At 35.3% G+C, this 19,165-nt stretch overlaps 1 protein-coding gene across 1 annotated transcript in view; it reads left to right on the forward strand.

Moving 5' to 3' along the window:
- ADAM7 (ADAM metallopeptidase domain 7) overlaps positions 1 to 19,165 on the forward strand; it is a 172,256-nt gene that overhangs the window by 8,704 nt on the left and 144,387 nt on the right. The gene's annotated exons all lie outside the window — the stretch shown is intronic.

A 19,165-nucleotide genomic window follows, 5' to 3' on the forward strand; every position in this document is an offset into this window, starting at 1 on the left:
ATTATAATTCAATACCTTATAGATTTATTGGGCTGTAGTATCCCAGTTTTTGTAAAAACTGCCAATGAAGTGACTTCATCAAGTTATTGTTACCTATATATAGACTGAATTCCTACTCTTCTAATATAAGCCCATCACATTTCAACATCTTAACAATTACAGACACTGCCCTTCAGGTCCTGAGTTACCCTCTATTTGGGGTATTTGGAGCCCTTTGAGCTTCATACACTCACTCTAAGAAGAGAGTTAATACATTACTTCTCTGTGAGTCAGTAGAACAAAGGAAATTTGAAAAACATGGTTTTTAGAGTGACTGCTAACTTATTTAAAATAGGTATCAAACCAAGTTCTGTTGGAGAATAAGAATGGGGAAGAATTTACCTCATCAAGCTACCTTGTGTCAGCTGAATAATTCTAATGCCTTTAATTTCTTCATTAGCTTTCTCCACAACCTCTGTATTGTTATTGCTGAATTTCCATTGTTTACCTTTGGGCCATTCCTACGCACAGTAGTCCTGCATCCCAGCCCTAAACATTAAAATCATAAAGAATTGTCAAAAGCTAAGAAACGTGGAAGGATAACTCTATTGAAGAATTTAGACTCTGGCCTATTAGGTAAAAACAACAACAAAAAATATAAAACAAACAAAGAAGCAAACATTCTTTCTTCTACTCTGGAGTTGCCTGTTGGACAAATGTACAGAAATATAATTAATCTAATAACATAATTATATTGATAATTTATTCAGACTCTGCATACATTCTCAGGGTGGAAGAAGGCTAACATCTATTGAACAATTTTTATGTGCCTTTCCTCAAAGTTCTCTCTTAATTCCCACAATATCCATACGAAGCCGATGTTGTTTTACTGAGGAAGAATCATTAAGTTCACTGAAGTAAAAACTTGTCAGGATCACAATGCAGATGATGGTGCTGATTCTCTAAATCAGATCTGCCTGCTTTCGAAATTACCCCATGCTGCCTATGCCTCAAGTAGCCAATCTTATTATATTAGCTATCATTTAATTCTGTTAATCAGCCTGGAGTGGTATATTTTAGAATTGTAGACATACAATGCAGGTTGATCTGATATTGATACCTCCGAAGGGCAACATTACCCTTGTCCCCTCAGCAACATGAAGTAAGTGAATTTAGTGCATATCATGGAGTCTCTCAAATCTGGGAATATTATTTATTCAGATGTTTTCATATCTTATGGTTAACAAATTGAAACTTGATCTCGTTAATTTAGATTTTTGTCTTGTTTTTGTAACCCCTTCTTTCCATACCCTATGAGTTTCATTTTTATTCATCCAGTGGAAACAGTGATTGGGTCAACTTTGTTTTCACTATAGTAAATCCATTAATAGGTGAAAAGTTACATTTGTATGTATATATGAGGCAAAAGATACATTAATTTAGAATGTATTATACAACCAATCACTTTACCAAAAGCTGTACATATGCTATTTCAAGATAAGTACAGAAATGATTGTATTTTATTTACCTGTTGTATCTGTTTCACTTTTACCAACAGTTTATTATACAAAATTTTATACAAAGAGAAAGTTGAATTTTATAGTGAATATTCATATACTCATTAATATACATATACACCCATAATTGCAACAAGATATACATAGACACTTAGACCCATTAACATTATTATATCATATTTTTTTGTCTATCCATCCATCCATCCATCATCTTATTTTTATGCATTTCAAATTACATTGCAGACAGTATATTTTCCACACATACTTTAACAAGCATATCATTAGAATTTAATATTTATTTACATTTTCCTTCTCATGAAAATTTTTATACAATGAAATGGACAAACCTTATATGAATATTCATTAATTTTTTAAAATTTTTTTAATTTTTTATTGTTATGTTAATCACCATACATTACATCATTAGTTTTTGATGTAGTGTTCCATGATTCATTGTTTGTGCATAACACCCAGTGCTCCATGCAGAACGTGCCCTCTTTAATACCCATCACCAGGCTAACCCATCCTCCCACCCCCTCCCCTCTAGAACCCTCAGTTTGTTTTTCAGAGTCCATCGTCTCTCATGGTTCATCTCCCCCTGTGATTCCCCCCCTTCATTCTTCCCCTCCTGCTATCTTCTTCTTTTTTTTTTTTCTTAACATATATTGCATTATTTGTTTCAGAGGTACAGATCTGTGATTCAACAGTCTTGCAGAATTCACAGCGCTCACCATAGCACATACCCTCCCCAATGTCTATCACCCAGGCACCCCATCCCTCCCAACCCCCACCACTCCAGCAACCCTCTGTTTGTTTCCTGAGATTAAGAATTCCTCATATCAGTGAGGTCATATGATACATGTCTTTCTCTGATTGACTTATTTCGCTCAGCATAAGACCCTCCAGTTCCATCCACGTCGTTGCAAATGGCAAGATCTCATTCCTTTTGATGGCTGCATAATATTCCATCGTATATATATATACCACATCTTCTTTATCCATTCATCTGTTGATGGACATCTTGGTTCTTTCCACAGTTTGGCTATTGTGGACATTGCTGCTATAAATATCGGGATGCACATACCCCTTCGGATCCCTACATTTGTATTTTTGGGGTAAATACCCAGTAGTCCAATTGCTGGATTGTATGGTAGCTCTATTTTCAACTTTTTGAGGAACCTCCATACTGTTTTCCAGAGTGGCTGCACCAGCTTGCATTCCCACCAACAGTGTAGGAGGGTTCCCCTTTCTCCGCATCCCTGCCAACATCTGTCATTTCCTGACTTGTTAATTTTAGCCATTCTGACTGGTGTGAGGTGGTATCTCATTGAGGTTTTGATTTGGATTTCCCTGATGCCAAGCGATGTCGAACACTTTTTCATGTGTCTGTTGGCCGTTTGGATGTCTTCTTTGGAAAAATATCTGTTCATGTCTTCTGCCCATTTCTTGATTGGATTCTTTGTTCTTTGAGTGTGGAGTCTGATAAGTTCTTTATAGATTTTTGATACTAGCCCTTTATCTGATATGTCATTTGCAAATATCTTCTCCCATTCTGTTGGTTGTCTTTTGGTTTTGTTGACTGTTTCTTTTGCTGTGCAAAACCTTTTTATCTTGATGAAGTCCCAATAGTTCATTGTTGCCCTTGCTTCCCTTGCCTTTGGCAATGTTTCTAGGAAGAAGTTGCTGCGGCTGAGGTCGAAGAGGTTTTGCTGCCTGTGTTCTCCATAAGGATGTTGATGGACTCCTGTCTCATATTTAGGTCTTTCAACCATTTGGAGTCTATTTTTGTGTGTGGTGTAAGGAAATGGTCCAGTTTCATTCTTCTGCATGTGGCTGTCCAATTTTCCCAACACCATTTGTTGAAGAGACTGTCTTTTTTCCATTGGACATTCTTTCCTGCTTTGTCAAAGATTAGTTGACCATAGAGTTGAGGGTCCATTTCTGGGCTCTCTATTCTGTTCCACTGATATATGTGTCTGTTTTTGTGCCAGTACCATACTGTCTTGATGATGACAGCTTTGTAATAGAGCTGGAAGTCCGGAATTGTGATGCCGCCAGCTTGCTTTTCTTTTTCAACATTCCTCTGGCTATTTGAGGTCTTTTCTGGTTCCATACAAATTTTAGGATTATTTGTTCCATTTCTTTGAAAAAAGTGGATAGTATTTTGATGGGGATTGCATTGAATGTGTAGATTGCTCTAGGTAGCATTGACATCTTCACAGTATTTCTTCTTCCAGTCCATGAGCATGGAACGTTTTTCCATTTCTTTGTGTCTTCCTCAACTTCTTTCATGAATATTTTATAGTTTTCTGAGTACAGATTCTTTGCCTCTTTGGTTAGATTTATTCCTAGGTATCTTATGGTTTTGGGTGCAATTGTAAATGGGATCGACTCCTTCATTTCTCTTTCTTCTGTCTTGTTGTGGGTGTATAGGAATGCCACTGATTCCTGTGCATTGATTTTATATCCTGCCACTTGACTGAATTCCTGTATGAGTTCCAGCAGTATTGGGGTGGGGTCTTTTGGGTTTTCCACATAAAGTATCATATCATCTGCAAAGAGTGAGAGTTTGACTTCTTCTTTGCCGATTTGGATGCCTTTGATTTCTTTTTGTTGTCTGATTGCTGTGGCTAGGACTTCTAATACTCTGTTGAATAGCAGTGGTGATAGTGGACATCCCTGCTGTGTTCCTGACCTTAGGGGGAAAGCTTTCAGGTTTTCCCCATTGAGAATGATATTGGCTGTGGGTTTTTTATAGATGGCTTTTATGATATTGAGGTATGTACCCTCTATGCCTATACTCTGAAGAGTTTTGATCAAGAAAGGATGCTGTACTTTGTCAAATGCTTTTTCTGCATCTATTGAGAGGATCATATGGTTCTTGTTCTTTCTTTTATTAATATATTGTATCACATTGATTGATTTGCAGATGTTGAACCAACCTTGCAGCCCAGGGATAAATCCCACTTGGTCGTAGTGAATAATCCTTTTAATGTACTGTTGGATCCTATTGGCTAGTATTTTGGTGAGAATTTTTGCATCCATGTTCATCAAGGATGTTGATCTGTAATTCTCTTTTTTGATGGGGTCTTTGTCTGGTTTGGGGATTAAGGTAATTGTGGTCTCAAAAAACGAGTTTGGAAGTTTTCCTTCCATTTCTAATTTTTGGAACAGTTTCAGAAGAATAGGTATTAATTCTTCTTGAAATGTTTGGTAGAATTCCCCTGGGAAGCCATCTGGCCCTGGGCTTTTGTTTGTTGGGAGATTTTTGATGACTCCTTCAATTTCCTTAGTGGTTATAGGTCTGTTCAGGTTTTCTATTTCTTCCTGGTTCAGTTTTGGTAGTTGATACATCTCTAGGAATGCATCCATTTCTTCCAGGTTATCTAATTTGCTGGCATATAGTTGCTCATAAAAATTTACTAATTTTTAATTGGGTTATTTGTCCTTTATCAAGTTGGAGAACATCTTTTTATATCTTGAAGACCAGCTCTTTATCATATATGTTTCTTTATATATTTGTTTGTTATATATTTTCTTTGTCAAATATGTTTCCTACTAATGGTTTCTTCCAGTATGTGACACATTTTCTTAATTGTGTCTTTTAAAGAGTAAAAATTTATAATTTGAAAACAATTTTAATTTATCAAATTTTCCCTTTGTGTTAATTGCTTTCTAGGAGCTGTCTTCTAAAGTCTTTTTGTTTTGGCTTTTAGTTTTGGTCTGTTATTACCTTGAATGTGTGTGTGTGCACGTGTGTGCATGTGTGTGTGTGTGTGTGTAATTTACTGGAAGGTCAAGGTTCTTTTCTTTCATATGCATAACCCAGCCCATTTTGTTGCATTGCCTTTCTTTGAATTGGATTGCTCTCACACCTTTGACCAAAATCAAATGACTATTCCTGGGCTCTCTGTTCTATCCTAATCATCTATGTTTCAGTCCTTAAGCCATGACCACATTATCTTGGTTACTGCAGCTTTACAGTAAGTCTTAGCCAGTTTGGGTAACCTCTCCAATTTTGTTCTTCTTTTTCAGAAATTAAAAAAAAAAAAAATCCTTTCCATTTTTCTAAAATATAGAATCGGTTCATTAATTTTATTTTTTAAAAAGCCCTGGAATTTTGTTTGGGATTTTATTGAATGTGTACATCAATTTGGAGATAATTGATATCAGTAACATTAAAATTCTTCATGTTCCATCTCTATATTTATTTAGGTCTTCTCTAATTTCTACCAACAATGTTTTGTGATCTATAGTGTAGAGCTCTCACATGTCTTTTGTTTAATTTATTTCTACATATTTAATGTTTGTGGACGCTTGTAAGCAGAATTGCTTTTCATTATTTTATTTTTCTATTAAGAGGGCTTCATCTATGAAGTTATTGATTGTTTAATAGATTACTTAGAGATTTTCCTCAGCAAATATTGACAGTTTTAGTTCTTTCTTCCTAGTCATTATTCCTCCTGTTTCTATACCTTATTGCAATGACTAAGAACTCCAGTACAACTTGAACAGAAGTAGTGAGAGTTGGCAACCTTTCATTATTTCTGATTTTATGGGAAAAGTATTCAAAATTGAAGTTTAATATGATATTGCCAGTAGAATTGTCATTGGTTTACTTTATTAGATTAAGATAGTTCCCTGAGAAATTTGCTGAAAGTGTTTTGTCTACAACTATTAAAATGTCCATATGGTAATTTCACAAATTGATTTGTGAATGTCAAACCATCCTTGCACCCCTAGGAAAAAACTCTTTGCTGTATTCAGTTTACTGATATTTTGTTAAGGGTTTTTGAAACCATGTTAATGATGGATATTATTCTGTATTTCTAGTTTTTTGTAACATCTGTCAGATATTTATATCAAGATTATGTTGGCCTCATAAAATGAGTAGTCTCTCTTCCTACATTTAACAAAGGATATTATTTTTGGAATGTTTGATAGAATTCATAAATGAAAACTCTGTGCCTTAAGGATTTTTTGTGTATGTGTGGGGCAGAGGTTTCATGATTACAAATTCAATTTTATTAATAAAGGCTAATTCAAATTTTCCTTCATATTGTGTCAGTTTTAAATTGTAATTTAAAAGGAAAATGTATATTTCATTGAAGTTGTCAAATTTTGGGCATAAAGTGTTTCATAATATCCTCTTATTATTCTTTTAATGTCTATATATCTTTAGAGATAATCCCTTTATAATTTCTCATATTGGTAATTTGAATTCTCTCTCTTTTTGTCATGACCAATCTAAAGGAGTTAACCAATTTGTTGATCTTTTCAAGTAACTAAAATTTTACTTTATTATTGCTATTGTTTGCTTATTTCACCGATTTCTATTATATTTACTATTTTATTTATTCCACTTATTTAGTGTTTACTTTTCTATTTTTATGGAAATGTTTCATCTTTTCTGTCATAATGATTTAAAGTACTTAAAGCTATGACATGGGGTGCTTGGGTGGCGCAGTTTGATGACTCTTGGTTTCAGCTCAGGTCATGATCTCAGGGTCGTGAGATCAAGCCCCACATCAAGCTCCATGCTCAGTGTGGCATCTGCTTGAGATTCTCTCTCTTTCCTCCTCTGCCCCTCCCACTCGTGCTCTCTCTCATTCTTTCTCTCTAAAATAAATAAATAAATCTTAAAAAAAAATAAAGCTATGACATTTCCTCCAAGCATTAATTTAAATGCATCTCAAAAATCTTGATGTGTTATATTTTAATTATCATTTATTTCAAAATATTTTCTAGTTTCTTTTGAGATTTCTTCTTTGACTCATGGATTATTGAAGAGTGTGCTATTTAATTTCCAATATTTGGTGTGTTTTTTTAAAATCTTTCTGTCAAGTTTTTTAAATTTAATTTTTGAAAAGAATATATTTTGTATGACATCATTTAAAAAAATGTATCTCAATTTGTTTTATAGTCAAGCATATGTTCTAACTTATTAAATATACCATGTGCAATTGAAAAAATATGTATTTTACAGTGTTGGGTGAAGTATTCTATAAACAACAATTAGGAAAAGGTGGTTGTTAGGAACATTTAGATCTATTTTTACTTATTTTACTTGTCTATTTGTTCTGTCAATTGTTGAGAGAGGAGGGTCAAAATATTCAACTATGATTTTGAAATTGTTTTCTCCTTCCCATTCTTTTTTTCTCTTTTCCATTCTTTTAATATTCGCTTCATGTATTCTGAAGCTTAACTATTACATTCATACACATTTATAATTATTTTTTCTTTATGGGGAATTGATTCTTTTTTTTTTCCATATTCTCAATAACTGTTTTTTTTTTTTTTTTAATTCTAGTATTGTTACCATATGGTATTATATTAGTTTCAGGTGAACAAAATAGAGATTCATCAATTCCATATATTACTTAGTGCTCATCAAAATAAGAGTACTCTTAAACCTCCTTACCTATTTTATCCATTCCCTTACCCACTTCCCCTTTGGTAACCATCCATTTGTTCTTTATGGTTAAGAGTCTGTTTCTTGGGATGCTTAGGTGGCTCAGTCGGTTAAGCATCTGCCTTTGGCTCAGTTCATGATCTCAGGGTCCTGGGATTGAGTCCCACATCAGGCTCCCTGCTCAGTGGAGACCCTGCTTCTCCCTCTGCCTGCTGTCTCCCCTGCTTGTGCTCTCTCTCTCTCTCTGACAAATAAATAAAATGCTTTAAAAAAAGAGTCTGTTTCTTTGTCTATTTTATTTTATTCATTTGTTTTGTTTCTTAAATTCCACATGAGTGAAATCATGTATTTGTCTTTCTCTGACTGACTTATTTCGCTTAGTACTATACTCCCCAGATCCATCCATGCTGTTGCAAGTGGCAAGATTTCATTCTTTTTTATGACTGAATATTCCATTGTATATCAATGGAATATATATATATATATATATATATATATACCACTTCTTTGTTCATTCATCTATCAATAGACACTTGGGCTGCTTCCCTAATTTGACTATTGTAAATAATGCTGCAATAAACATAGGGGTGCATATATCCTCTTAAATTACTGTTCTTGTATTCTTTGAGTATATACCTAGTAGTGCCATTACTGGATCATATGGTTTTTCTATGTAATTTTTTGAGAAGCCTCCATACTGTTTTCCACAGTGCACCTACCAACAGTGCATGAGGATTCCTATTTCTCCACATCCTTACCAACACTTCTTCCTTTGTTTTTTATTTTAGCCATTTTGACAAGTGTGGGGTGATATCTCATTGTGGTTTTGATTTGCATTTCCTTGATGATGAAGGATGTTGAGCATCTTTTCATATGCCTGTTGGCCGTCTATATGTCTTCTTTGGAGAAATGTCTGTTCATGTTTTCTGCCCATTTTTTAATTGGATTATTTATTCTGTTGGTGTTGAGTTATATAAGTTCTTTATAGATTTTGGATACTAACCTTTTATTAGATATGTCATTTGCAAATATATTCTCCCATTCAATAGATTGTCTTTTAGTTGTCTTTTAGATTATTTCCTTTGTTGTGTGGAAGCTTTTTATTTTGATGTAGTCCCAGTAATCTATTTTTGCTTTTGTTTCTTTTGCCTCAGAAGACATAACTAGAAAATGTTACTATGGCAAATTTCAGAGAGATTACTGCCTGTGCTCTCTTCTAGGGTTTTTATGGTTTTAGGTCTCACATTTAGATCCTTAACCCATCTTGAGTTTATTTTTGTGTATGGTGTAAGAAAGTGGTAGAGTTTCATTCTTTTGCATGTTGCTGTCCAGTTTTCCCAACCACCACTTTTTGAAGAGATTGTCTTTTTCCCATTGCATATTCTTGCCTCCTTTGTTGAAGATTAATTGACCATATAATTATGGGTTTATTTCTGGGCTTTATTCTGTTCCATTGATCTATGTGTCTTTTTTGTGCCAGTACCATGCTGTTTTGATTACTATAGTATTGTAATATAACTTGAAATTTGGAATTATGATACTTTGAGCTTTACTGGTAAATTGATTCTTTTATCATTGTGTCATTATAGAATATCCCTCTTGTCAGGAAGTGTATTTTACCTGATATCAATATAACTTATCCTAGCCTTCACATGTTTGCATAATGTACTATTTTTCATCCATTTTCTATTTTTATTTAAATTCAATTAGCCAACATGTAGTACATTAGTTTCAGATGTAGTGTTCCATAATTGACCAGTTGCATATAATAGCCAGTGCTCATCACATCATGTGCTCTCCTTAATGCCCATCATGCAACTACCCCATCCCCCCACCCACCTCCCCTCTAGCAACTCTCAGTTTGTTTCCTATAGTTAAGAGTCTCTCATGGTTTTTCCCCTCTTATGACTTCCTATTCAGTTTTCCTTCACTTCTCCTATGATCCTCTGTACTGTTTCTTATATTCCACATATGAGTGAAACCATATGATAATTGTCTTTCTCTGATTGACTTATGTCGCTCAGCATAATACCCTCCAGTTCCATCCACGTTGATGTAATTGGTAAGTATTCATCCTTTCTGATGGCTGAGTAATATTCCATTGTGTGTGTGTGTGTGTGTATATATACATATATGTATGTATATATATATGTGTGTGTGTTTGTGTGTGTGTATACATACCACATTTTCTTTTTTTTTTTTTTAAAGATTTTATTTATTTATCTGAGAGAGAGAATGGGAGACAGAGAGCATGAGAGGGGAAGGGTCAGAGGGAGAAGCAGACCCCCCGCTGAGCAGGGAGCCCGATGTGGGACTCGATCCCGGGACTCCAGAATCATGACCTGAGCCGAAGGCAGTTGCTAAACCAGCTGAGCCACCCAGGCGCCCGATACCACATCTTCTTTATCCATTCATCTGTCAATGAACATCTCGGCTCTTTCCAGAGTTTGGCTATTGTGGACATTGCTGCTATCAATATTGGGGTGTAGGTTCCCCTTCAGATCACTACCTTTGTATCTTTGGGGCAAATGCCTAGTAGTGCAGTTTCTGGGTCATAGGGTAGCTCTATTTTTAACATCTTGAGGAACCTCCATACTGTTTTCCAGAGTGGCTGTACCAGCTTGCATTCCCACCAAGAGTGTAAGAGGGTAACCCTTTCTCCTCATCCTTGCCAACATTTGTTGTTTCCTGTCTTGTTACTATTAGCCATTCTGACTGGTGTATCTCATTGTGGTTTTGATTTGTATTTCCCTGATGCCAAGTGATGTGAAGCATCTTTTCATGTGTCTGCTGGCCATTTGTATGTTTTCTTTGGAGAAATGTCTGTTCATGTCTTCTGCCCATTTCTTGACTGGATTAATTGTTTTTTGGGTGTTGAGTTTGAGAAGTTCTTTATAGATCTTGGATGCTAGCCCTTTAACTGATATGTCATTTGCAAATATCTTCTCCCATTCTGCAGGTCGCCTTTTAGTTTTGTTGACTTTTTCCTTTGCTGTGCAGAAGCTTTTTATCTTGATGAAGTCCCAATAGTTCATTTTTGCTTTCATTTCTCTTGCCTTTGGAGAAATGTCTAGCAAGAAGTTGCTGTGGCTGAGGTCAAAGAGGTTGCTGCCTGTATTCTCCTCTAGGATTTTGATGGATTCCTGTCTCACATTGAGGTTTTTCATCCATTTTGAGTTTATCTTTGTGCATTGTATAAGGAAATGGTCCAGTTTCATCCTTCTACATGTGGCTGTCCACTTCTCCCACCACCATTTGTTGAAGAGACTGTCCTTTTTCCATTGGATATTCTTTCCTGCTTCGTCAAAGATTAGTTGACCATAGAATTGAGGGTCCATTTCTGAGTTCTCTATTCTGTTCCACTGATCTGTGTGTCTGTTTTTGTGCCAGTACCATACTGTCTTGATGATTACAGCTTTGTAATAGAGCTTGAATTCCAGGATTGCGATGCCACAAGCTTTGGTTTTCTTTTTCAAATTCCTCTGGCTATTCGGGGTCTTTTATGGTTCCATACAAATTTTAGGATTATTTGTTCCAGCTCTATGAAAAAAGTTGATGGTATTTTGATAAGGAGAGTACTGAATGTATAGATTGCTCTGGATAGCATAGATTTCGTAACAATATTTATTCTTCCAGTCCATAAGCATGGAGTGTTTTTCCATTTCTTTGTGTCTTCCTCAATTTCTTTCCTAAGTGTTCTGTAGTTTTTAGAGTACAGATCCTTTACCTCTTTGATTAGGTTTATTCCCAGATATCTTATGGTTTTTGGCACAATTGTGAATGGGATTGATTCCTTAATTTCTCTTTCTTCTGTCTCATTGTTAGTATATAGAAATGAAACTGATTTCTACGCATTGATTTTATATCCTGCCACATAGCTGAATTGCTGTATGAGTTCTAGAAATTTTGGGGTGGAGTCTTTGGGTTTTTCACATAGAGTATCACATCATCTGCAAAGAGTGAGAGCTTGACTTCTTCTTTGCCAATGTGAATACCTTTTATTTCTTTTTGTTGTCTGATTGCTGAGGCTAGGACTTCTAGTACTATGTTGAACAATAGTGGTGAGAGTGGGCATCCCTGTCATGTTCCTGACCTTAGGGGAAAAGCTCTCAGTTTTTCCCCATTGAGAATGATATTCCTTGTGGGCTTTTCATAGATGGCTTTTATTATAGTGAGCTATGTTCCCTCTACATCTACATTGTGGAGAGTTTTAATCAAGAAGGGATGCTGTATTTTGTCAAATGCTTTTTCTGCATCAATTGAGAAGTTCATATGGTTCTTGTCCTTTCTTTTATTAATGTGTTGTATCACATTGATTGATTTGTGAATGTCGACTACCCTTGCAGCCCAGGAATAAATCCCACTAGTTCATGGTGACTAATCCTTTTAATGTACTGTTGGATCCTATTGGCTAGTATCTTGGTGAGAATTTTGGCCTCCATGTTCATCAGGGATATTGGTCTGTAATATTCCTTTTTGATGGGGTCTTTCTGTTTTGGGATCAAGGTAATGCAGGCCTCATATAATGAGTTTAGAACTTTTCCTTTCATTTCTATTTTCTGAAACAGCTTCTGAAGAATAGGTATTAATTTTTTAAATGTTTGGTAGAATTCCCCTGGGAAGCCATCTGGCCCTGAACTCTTGTTTGTTGGGAGATTTTTGATTACTGCTTCAATTTCCTTGCTGGTTATGGGTCTGTTCACGTTTTCTATTTCTTCCTGTTTCAGTTTTGGTAGTTTTTAACTTTCCAGGCATGCATCCATTTCTTCCAGATTGCCTAATTTGTTGGCATATAGTTGCTCATAACATGTGCTTAAAATTGTTTGTATTTCCTTGATGTTGATCATGATCTCTCTTCTTTCCTTCATGATTTTATTAATTGGGTCCTTTCTCTTTTCTTTTTGATAAGTCTGGCTAGGGGTTTATCTATCTTATTAATTCTTTCAAAGAACCAGCTTCTAGTTTCTTTGATCTGTTCTACTCTTCTTTTGGTTTCTATTTCATTGATTTCTGCTCTAATCTTTATGATTTCTCTTTTACTGCTTGGTTTAGGCTTTATTTGCTGTTCTTTCTCCAGCTCCTTTAGGTGTAAGGTTAGCTTGTGTATTTGAGACTTTTCTAATTTTTTTTGAGAAAGGCTTGTATTGCTATGTACTTCCATTTTAGGACCACCTTTGCTGTATCCCAAAATTTTGAACAGTTGTGTTTTCATTTTCATTTGTTTCCATGAGTTTTTTTAAATTCTTTTTTAATTTCCTGGTTGACCATTCATTCTTTAGTAGGATACTCTTTAACCTCCATGTGTTTGAGTTCCTTCCAAATTTCCTCTTGTGATTGAGTTCTACTTTCAAAGCATTGGGGTCTGAAAATATGCAGAGAATGATCCCAATCTTTTGGTACCTGTTGAGACCTGATTTGTGACCCAGTATGTGATCTATTCTAGAGAATGTTCCATGTGCACTCAAGAAGAATGTGTGTCCTTATCTTTAGGTGGAATGCTCTGTGACGTTCATCCAGTCCAATGTATCATTCAAAGCCCTTGTTTCCTTGTTGATCGTCTGCTTAGATGATCTGCCCATTGCTGTGAGTGGGGTGTTAAAGTGCCCTACTAGTATTGTATTATTACCAATGTGTTTCTTTAATTTTGTTATTAATTGGTTTATATAATTGGCTGCTCCCAAGTTAGGAACATAAATATTTATAATTGTTAGATCTTCTTGTTGGATAAGTCTTTAAGAATGATATAGTGTCCCTCTTCATCCCTTACTATAGTCTTTGGTTTAGAATCTAATTTTTCTGATATGAGGATTGCTACCCCAGCTTTCTTTTTTTGTCTATTAGCATGACAAATTGTTCTCTATCCCCTAACTTTCAATCTGGAGGTGTCTAAAATGAGATTTTTATAGGCAGCATATGGATGGGTCTTGCTTTTTTATCCAATTTTATAACCTGTGTCTTTTGATTGGAACATTTAGCCCATTTACATTCAGAGTAACTATTGAAAGATATGAATTTAGTGCCATTGTATTACTTGTAAAGTCCCTGTTCTGTAGATTGTCTCTGTTTCTTTCTGGTCTATGTTATACTGGGACTCTCTTTTCACTTACAGGATCCCCTTTAATATTTCTTGCAGGGCTAGTTTAGTGATCATAATTTCTTTTAGTTTCTGTTTGTCCTGGAAGCTCTTTAGCTCTCCTTCCATTCTGAATGACTGCCTTTGTGGATAAAGTATTCTTGGCTGCATGTTTTTCTCATTTAGTACTCTGAATACATCATGTCAGCCCTTTCTGGCCTGCTGGGCCTCTGCTGTCAGTCTAATGTTCCTACCCCTGTTGGTTAAAAACCTCTTGTCTCAAGCTGCTTTCATGATTTTCTCTTTATCTCTGAAATTTGCAAGCTTCACTATTACATGTTGAGATGTTGATCTATTTTTATTGAGGGGAGTTGATCTATTTGAGGGGGGTTCTCTCTACCTCTTGGACTTGAATGCCTGTTTCCTTCCCCAGATTAGGGAAGTCTCAGCTATGATTTGGTCAAATATATCTTCTGTCCCTCTTTTTCCTTTTCTTCTGGGACCCCAATAATTCTTTTTTTTTAATTATGTTATGTTAATCACCATACATTACATCAGTAGTTTTTGATGTAGTGCTCCATGATTCATTGTTTGCATATAACACCCAGTGCTCCATGCAGAATGTGCCCTCTTTAATACCCATCACCAGGCTTACCCATCCCCCCACCCCCCTCCCCTCTAGAACCCTCAGTTTGTTTCTCAGAGTCCATAGTCTCTCATGGTTCATCTCCCCCTCCGATTTCCCCGACCCCAATAATTCTAATATTGTTTCACTTTATGATATCACTGATTTATTGAGCCTCCCTTCATGGTCCATTATTTGTTTTTCTCTCTTTTTCTCAGCTTCCTTCCTTTCCATCAACTTGTCTTCTATGTCACTGACTCTCTCTTCTGCCTCATTTACCCTCGCTGTTAGAACATCCAATTTAGACTGCAACTCAGTTAAACTATCTTTAATTTTGGCCTGATTAGATTTTATTTCTGCACTAAGAGATTTTTCTAGTATTTTTATGCTTTTTTTCAAGCCCAGCTAGTAACTTTATAATCATTATCCTGAATTCCAGCTCTGACATTTTACTTATATCCATATCAATTAGATCTGTGGCAGAGTATTATCTCTGGTTCTTTCTTTTGTTGTGAATTCCTCCTTCTAGTCATTTTGCCTAGAGAAGAATGGATGAACGAGAGAACTAAATCAAAAATATTAACCACAACCCAAGCAAAATACACGCTAGACAAACCCAAAAAGGTCAGAAACCAAAAAAGAAAGGAAAAAGTAAAAAAGAAAAAAAGAAAATGAAAGAAAAAAAGGGGGAGGTAAGGAGATAATATAATCTTCCAGGTGGACAAAACAGGGTGATCCTCTTGGTCCTGAGTTTATTTTGGTCTGTTAGAAGACACTAAATCCCAAAATTATGAAGAAAGCAAAAAACTTATATGTTTACAAAAATAAAATTGAATACAGTGAAAGGAAGCCAAAAATGAAGAATATATCTATAAAATGTAAATGTAAAAATGAAAAATTAAAAAAAGACTTAAAAATAAGGCATTGATAAAATAAGAAACTAGTTTAAAAAGAAAAAAAGAAAAAAGAAAAGGAAAATTTTAAACTGAAAGATAAACAAATCATGAGAAAAAACCCTCAAATTCTATATAATCTTCTCACTTAGCACTGGAGTTTTTCAGTCCTGTGTGCTCCTTAAACTTGGTATTCACCTGTTGCTCTAGCTGGTCTGGGGGAGGGGCCTGCTGTGCTGATCCTCAAGTGTCTTTGCCTTGGCAGAGTTGCACCACCCCTTGCCAGGGGGCTGGGCTCAGTGTAAGCTGCTTCTGGTTGCTCTACGTGGCTTTTGTTCCCTGAAGGCTTTCCCCGCCTCTTTAGAAGATGAAAATAAAAATGGCCATGCCCAATCTCCAGCCCTGGAGCTGAAAGATCACAGCCCCCTCTCTTCAGTAAATCTTCAAGGATAAGCAGTTTTTACTTTTGTGTGTGCCAAACTCTGCAGATTCCTGCAGTGCATGCCTGCACCAACCCTCCCCAGGAGAATGTGGAGGGTTGTCATGTTTCTGTCCTTTGCAAGGCCGTGAACAGACAGGGTCACCCAATAGTGCTCGCTTCATGGTTTATGGCAAAACAAGTTGAGAGCGCCCTCCCAGGCTCTGTCCTTTTTTTTTTTTTTTTTCTCTTTAGTTTGGGTAATTTCTATTGATCTATCATCAAGTTTATTACCTCTTTCCTTTATCAATTCCATTCTTATTTTATGCCCATACAATGAAACTTTTTATTCATGGTGTTTTCAATTATAAATTGTTTTATATTTGCTTTTTAAAAAGTAATTTCCATTTTTTATGCTGACAGTTCACATCTTTTCATGCATTTTAAGCACATTTCTTTTACTTTGTTGAGAATAGTTATAATACCTGCTTTAAACCTTCATCTATAATTTCATCCTCTGGATTATCTTGAGGTAGATCTTCATTGGTTGTCTTATTTCTTGACAATAGTTTAAATTTTCCTGTTTCTTCATATGTCTAGTAAATTTAGATTGTGTATTGAACAATTTGAATGAAATGTGGTAGGGACTTTAGATCCTGTTGTTCCTCTGGAGAGGTTTGATACTTTTATTTTATCAGGGAATTAACTTTGTTGAACTCAAAATGCAAACTCTGTCTTTTGGGTGGCAGCTCAAGCTCAAATTTCAATTCAGTTATTTTATTCTTAGCACCACTTGTTTATTGAACACATTAATATGCCAAATACGGTCTTGGGAACCAAAAAGACACAAGTAAAAAGGAAATCAGTCCCTTTTTAAAAGTAGTTCACAGCTAGCCTCATAGACATGATAACATATTAGGGCAAGGCACATAAAAGCTGGTGGACCAAGCTGGGTCTATACTCTATGTATGGCCCTCGAGCTAAGAATAATTTTTAAAATTTAAAATATTTGGAATGAAAACAAAATAAAAACTAATCAAGGAACATGGAACAAAAATCATATGTGGCCCACATAGCCCAAAATGTTTATCATTTTGATGTTTACAGAAATTTTGTTGACCTCTACAATATAGAATAAGAATCTAGTGATCATGAAAATGGAGATTTTGGAGGTGTGAAATACACGTATAGGAAGGAATTTCAAAGTCCATCTAGTGTTAGGAAATGTGTTTTGAACTGGTTTTTGAAGTTCTATAAGTTTATTATATTGGGAATGGGACCAAAAAGTGGCCAGGGATAGTTCAAAGGGGTAAAAGAAATAATGTTAGGTTCAAGAACTTTACAAATAGTTTGTTATTTATCTATATATCTAATTCTGAGATATTCTGAACTCTGTGGGTTAGAACAACTATTACCCTCTAATTTTTTTTTAAAATCCTTTGGTATGTTTGGTCCTACATCATCCAAGTAGTCAGTAAAATGTTAAGTCACTCTTAGATCAGGAGTACCATGACAAAACAACACTTTTTAAACTATACCCTTATGATTTTTCAGTTCTAAGTCATTTATTATGGCTAGTTGAACATTATTGTTTTTTCATCATATATTATGTTTCAGTTTTTAATTTGAGTTAACCACTTGGTGTCCATTCATCTTCATGGTTAGAACTTAGATTGAAAGGATCCTACCAATGGCAAAAATATTATGTGATGATAAATGTGTTATGATTATGAAATGTGTATGTATTATGAGATTTAAAATAACAGTAAGCTTAACTTGTGGTTGTCTATTAACACAGCATAAGGATATTAGGTCATATGAAAGTATGGAATTCCAAATGATATAATGTTCAATAAAATTTCTTAAAGTTGATGTATCTTGATTTATAAAAGAAAACGAGGCTATGAATTTTCACTTCCAGAGAAATGGAGCAGACATATTTTTCTCTATTCCATCCCCTAAGTATAACTAAAACTTCTGGGCATTACATATATAAAGCAAATATAAGAAGACTGACAGATGTGGAGAAAAAGGTAGATCAGCTAAGGACTTTGTTACCCAAGGAATGACAGACACAGTGGTGAGTTTCTTGGGTTGTCTTTTTGCTTCATATATCCCAGACTAGATACTAGAGAAATCAGCAACCTGGAAATGCCCATGAGCACATACAATAAACAAACAACCAAACTAAAAACCTACAAAAATCATGTTCTATTTAGCCAAAAGGCTAAAAAAGAAAGAAGCAGCTTAGAAAGACAGAAAGTTCTTATACAATAACTCTTCTACTCTAGCACACACACAGAGAACAGTGTCCCCACTCCCATCCCAGCCAGAAAAGGCAGGATCAAGAGACTTAGCTTCCACCCTTGTCAGGCTCCACAAATATATAAAACACACCCCAACCACCCTTTCCTCTCCTGTGTGTGATATCAGAGATGGCTAAATGGGGAACCAAGACTTTCATCTTGGCCCAGGGGTAACGAAGACCCATTCTCCCCACTGTAGTGTGACTGAAGATTATTTGTGGAGCCTGGATACCACTCCCATCCAGCAAAATAAGGTATTTCTCACCTTTCCTGCTGGGTTAATGTGAGAAGAGGCCCAGTGGAGAATTAGCAAGAACATCCCTCACAGTGTCAATGGAAGCCACATGAAGAGCATGGATGAAATATCCCTCCCCTTCTTAATCAGGATGATTTCAGCAGGAGTGAAAATACAGAATTTTGACCCTAACCAAGCAATAGCAAGGAACTCATGTAGGACAAGTAGAGATCCTGGATTTCCATTCCTACTTGACAGTAATGAGGTGTCCCACAATAAAATTGTATCAGAGGAGATCTATGAAAACACAAGATTTAAATAAGATCTAGGGGGTTATAATATAATATCATAATACCCAAGTTTTAACTGAAAATCATTTGTCAAACCAAAAGTCAGAAATATTTCAATCTAAAAGAGTAAAGAAAATTAGTAGCTGCCAACACCAAAATGAAACAGATGTTTGAATTATCTGACAAAATTTTAAAGCAGCCATCATAAAAATACTTCAATGAACAATTACAAACATGCTTGAAACAAATGAAAAAAAATAGAATGTCTCAGGAAATGAATAGAAAATTTCAGAAAAAAAGAAAATACAAGATATAAATAAGAATCTAAAGGAAATTTTAGAACTGGAAAGTAAAATACATAGAAAAAATAAAACTCTCAATAGATGGACTTAAGATCAGAATGGAGAAGAGAGTAGA

This window comes from Phoca vitulina, unplaced genomic scaffold (assembly GCF_004348235.1).
Source record: "Phoca vitulina isolate PV1807 unplaced genomic scaffold, GSC_HSeal_1.0 scaffold53, whole genome shotgun sequence".
Classification (NCBI taxonomy): Eukaryota; Metazoa; Chordata; class Mammalia; order Carnivora; family Phocidae; genus Phoca; species Phoca vitulina.